Source organism: Poecilia formosa, unplaced genomic scaffold (genome assembly GCF_000485575.1).
Source record: "Poecilia formosa unplaced genomic scaffold, Poecilia_formosa-5.1.2 Scaffold36, whole genome shotgun sequence".
NCBI lineage: Eukaryota > Metazoa > Chordata > Actinopteri > Cyprinodontiformes > Poeciliidae > Poecilia > Poecilia formosa.
This window is the reverse complement of record NW_006799975.1, coordinates 1,907,520-1,911,965: the sequence shown is the minus strand read 5'-3', so window position 1 is coordinate 1,911,965 and position 4,446 is coordinate 1,907,520. Positions and strand designations below refer to the sequence as shown.

The window sequence follows — 4,446 nt, the reverse complement described above, 5'->3', positions numbered from 1 at the left end:
ACACACACACACACACACACACACACACATCCACACAAACCTCTGGCGATGTCAGACACTTAATTTTCACCTCGGTGTGCCTTGCTTCATCTCTGCATGTGGAGGCTGGCCTGCTCACTCGGGATGATGCAGAGCTCTGGTTCTGGTTCTGGTTCTGATTCTGTGGCTTGACGTGTTGGAATATTTCTACAGCAGCAGCATGAAGCAATAAGGGTGGTTCACTTTTCCCAATAGTTCCACTGTAGCATAAGAACAAAGCTGTGGCCACTGAAATCTAATTGCAATGACTTACTAATAGAATTCCATTTCCTCACATTTATTGCGTGCAAGTTTTAATTTGAACTGCAGTCATTTCTTCCTCGTTGTCGTCTTTCCACATGTGGATTTTAAGCTTATTTTTGTCCTTTTGAAAAATAGGATATGAATAAATGTAAAAAAACTAAATTCAATTCAGAAATGTTTTGTTAATGTTAAAGGTAAACCGTGTTATTTTAAATCAAATTACATGTTACATGATTCTTCAAAGAGTGATTGTAGATGCTGATGGATGTGGGCAGGAGAGACCTCCTGTAGCAGTCTGTGTTACAGCGGTTTGGAAGAAGCAACTCACTAGCTGTGTTTCCTGTAACGGTAGAATTGCACAAATTGAAATTATGAAAATAAATTTGCTTAATGAAAACACTCCCATTTAAAATAAAACAAATGTTTTTGGATATATAGGTTTTGCTCTAGGTTTAGGTGACTTTTCAGCAAGATTAAGATTCATTTAATTTGGAAAACTGCAAAGTAAAAACTTTTTTTACTTTCATGTATCATGTGACTTGTCACACAAGTCACATGATCAACAGCTGGACGTTGCTACTGAAGAAACCAATGAAGAAGACGACAGGAAATGGTAGAAGGATGATGGTTTGTTTTGGGTATTTTGGACAATGTACAGCTGTCACCAGGAAAAAATGCATTTTTTTAACATTAGCAAAATATAAAGATTTGCTAACATTAACAGAACCACAACTACTGAAAACCCTCCGTGGTCGCATCATGAAGAGGATGCTCACGGTTGTCCATAATGTGCCCTATCTTATGAAGACGGACGTTTCATGAACGCAGCACCCTGCATGTGCCCTGTGTTCACAGGAAACAGCTGATTTGTACCAAGATGAAGACACACAGGTGGACTCTAGTTACTAATTATGTGACTCTTGAAGACAAGAGTTCCATCCATCCATCCATCCATCCATCCATCCATCCATCCATCCATCCATCCATTTTCTTTACACCCTTGTCCCTTAGTGGGGTCGGGAGGGTTGCTGGTGCCCATCTCCAGCTAACGTTCCGGGCGAGAGGAGGGGTACACCCTGGACAGGTCGCCAGTCTGTCGCAGGGCAACACAGAGTACAAACAACCATGCATACACACACTCAGACCTAGGGGCAATTTGGAGATTTGATTCTTAGCGTTGCCTTTCTCAGCAGCCTGAGTGGTAGCATGTTGGACGTGGCGTCTACCTGGCTGAGTGCAAAAAGCTTCATTTGTCCACTTCTGGCATTCCTCATGAGGCCGACATTGAGCTGTAATTGACTCTGTGAAAGAACTCGGCACGTCAGTGATGGCACGCCGGCCATGCCCCGCTGCATGCTCTCTCTCTGTCTCTCTCTCTCTCTCTCTCTCTCTCTCTCTCCCACCCTGTCACTGAGTGCTACCAGGAAGCCGGCCAAGACTCTTGGAGAGCCAGCATGTGTTTACCACCCTCTGAATGCGTGCCACATCAAGAGCTCTGCCTGCCATCTGAATGCTCTGTAATATCAATAATTGATGCTCTTGAGGAGTAGTAATTAAATTAGTTAATTATGCCGGTAAAATTACATGTAATTACGAGACTGGAGGGTATGTTTAGTAAATTAGTCTCATCCATGCTCAGTGTGTGTACTGCTGCCAAATTTTATTCCTTGATGACTAGGTAATTCTGATACCCTCTCCATGTTTAAACACAAACACGGCGTTTGCTCTAAGATGATGTCTGATCACGACTTCACCGCCGAGAATAGAACAGAATAGAAATATCCTTTATTTACGTGTCAGGGAAATAGGAGACTCAAATAAAGATACCAACAATAACAAAAACTAAGAGAAAACCAATGAGCAGTGTAACAATCTTTTAAATATGTGAAAAAAATAAAACTAAAAGAGCTTGCCTCCTGAAAAGCTACGTGAAGAATCATTGAACAAAAACACAAACGCAACACTTTTGTCTTTGCTCCCATTTTTCCTGAGCTGAACTAAAAAAGATCTGAAACATTTTCTATGTTCACAAAACAACCATTTCTCTCAAGCATTGTTCACAGATGTGTTATAGTGAGCTCTTCTCCTTTGCATAGACAATTCATTCCACCTCACAGGTGTGGCTTATCAAGATGCTGATTAGACAGCATGATTACTGCACAGGTGTGCCTAAAGCCAGTCACAATAAAAGGCCGCTCTGAAATGTGCTGCATTGTCACACAGCACAATGCCACAGATGTGGTGAGTTCTGAGGGAGCGTGCAATTGGCTTGCCGACAGCTGGGATGTCCAGCAGAGCTGTTGCCTGTGAACTGAACGTTCATTCCTTCACCATAATCTGCCTTCGAAGGCATTTCAGAGAACATGGCTGAACATCAACCGGACTCAGAACTGCAGATGTAACCACACCAACCCAGGACGTCCAAGATCGTCTGAGCCCAGCCACCCAGAGAGCTGCTGGAACAATCGTTTTGGGTAACCAAAGAATTTCTGCTCAAACTCCCAGGATCTCGATCTGACTGCAGTTCTTTGTTGAAACAGACAGCGTGTGTGGCATTGTGTGGGTGAATGGTTGCTGATGTCATCATTGTGGATGGAGTAGCCCTTGGTGGCGGTGGGGATTTATGGAATGGGCCTATGTATGTTATGGACTCTGAACACAGGTTTGTTTGGCAACGGCATTTTGAATCAGAGAACCAGAGGCTCATTGTCCCATTCATCTCCTCATGTTGCAGCATGATAACACACGGCCTCATGATGCAGGGATCTGAACACATTCCTGGAAGCTGAAGGCGTCCCACGTCTCTCATGGTCACCACTCGGTGGACTTGTCACTGTTGAGCATGTTTGGGATGCTCTGGGTCGGCGTATACGACAGCTTGATCCAGTTCCTACCAATATCAACATCAACTTTGCTCATCCATTGAAGAGGAGCAGACCTGCAGGAAACAGATCCTCTGATCTGTTTCAGTGATGTAAACCTGCTAAGTTATGGAAGTGGGGCAGCAGGACAAAATCAGCAAAAAGGATTCAGGAGGTTAGCTTTATTAAAGAATGACATTAATAACTTCAGACTATACACAACAGATCATGTATTTAATGAATTTTAACCCTTTAGATGGCAAATACGAAACTTGGATTTTTCACAATTGATACATGAAAATACATTTTAGCTTTTATGAACTGTTAGTTTTTGTGTAATCTGTAAATAAATTGCTCAACCTCTGTTCCTTAGGCACAAAAGTGGGAAGAATTGCCATAGTTATTATATATGCATATGATTATATTATTAAATTTTTTCTTCCAAGGTTACTGCTTTGTTTTTCCATAATAAATAAGCATCAATTTTTATGAGTCGCTAGATTGAATTTGTATTGTTAAATATCATTCTTGCTTTTTGGGATTTGTTGAGGTTTGGTTAAGTTATTAAAGCACAATACATCTGTAGCTATCTAAGGAAATTTCTACAAAAAAAAATAATCCAAGGAAATCAAATCAAATTGATGTTTTAAAAATATCATTTTGACTGGAAGTTAGTTGCACAAATAAAAATGCCAAAGGGATAAAAGAAAAAAAAATGAAGATCTTATTAGAGGAAAAAAAATCTAATGAAAAATTCAACTGAGCCAAATTAATGCAATTTGCCTAAACAGCCTAAACAGCCAAAGTTACGCAAAAACAGAATTTAAGAGGGTAAATGAAAACAAGAAGTCATCACTTAGTTTATTTTTAAAACATATTTTATGACAAATTAGTTGAGTAGATAGGCCATATGTTTAGACTTCATAAAATAACATCACAGACTGATGAATGTTTAAGTTAAATCAATTTAATCAGATAAAACAGATCAATCTCTGCATTGTTAATCTGCCAGGATGGATCAACATATTCACAGTGTTACAAACTTCTGACAAACATTCCCATGTACTTTTCTGATCTGCCAGTTAGAAAATATTTTTTGTTCGTTTCTTTGATCACTTCTGCATCTGTGTTTATGGCTGAGGACATAAAGATGCAAATTTCCAGCTTTTTATTTGCCTTTATGTATTTATCCTCCATCATAAACCTGACTGCAGAAAGATGACCCGTGCAAAATGTGCAAAAAATTCCCTCGCAGAGATCATTCATGAGCCACCATCCTGATCTCCAGATCTGAGCCAAAAAA

At 40.1% G+C, this 4,446-nt stretch overlaps 1 long non-coding RNA gene across 1 annotated transcript; it reads left to right on the top strand.

Moving 5' to 3' along the window:
- The first annotated feature begins 1,472 nt into the window (after nucleotides 1-1,472).
- Nucleotides 1,473-3,647, top strand: LOC103136975 (uncharacterized). The gene is made up of 2 exons (XR_001661887.1): nucleotides 1,473-2,944; nucleotides 3,045-3,647. It is a non-coding gene; the product is annotated as an uncharacterized LOC103136975 (long non-coding RNA).
- The last annotated feature ends 799 nt before the right edge of the window (nucleotides 3,648-4,446 follow it).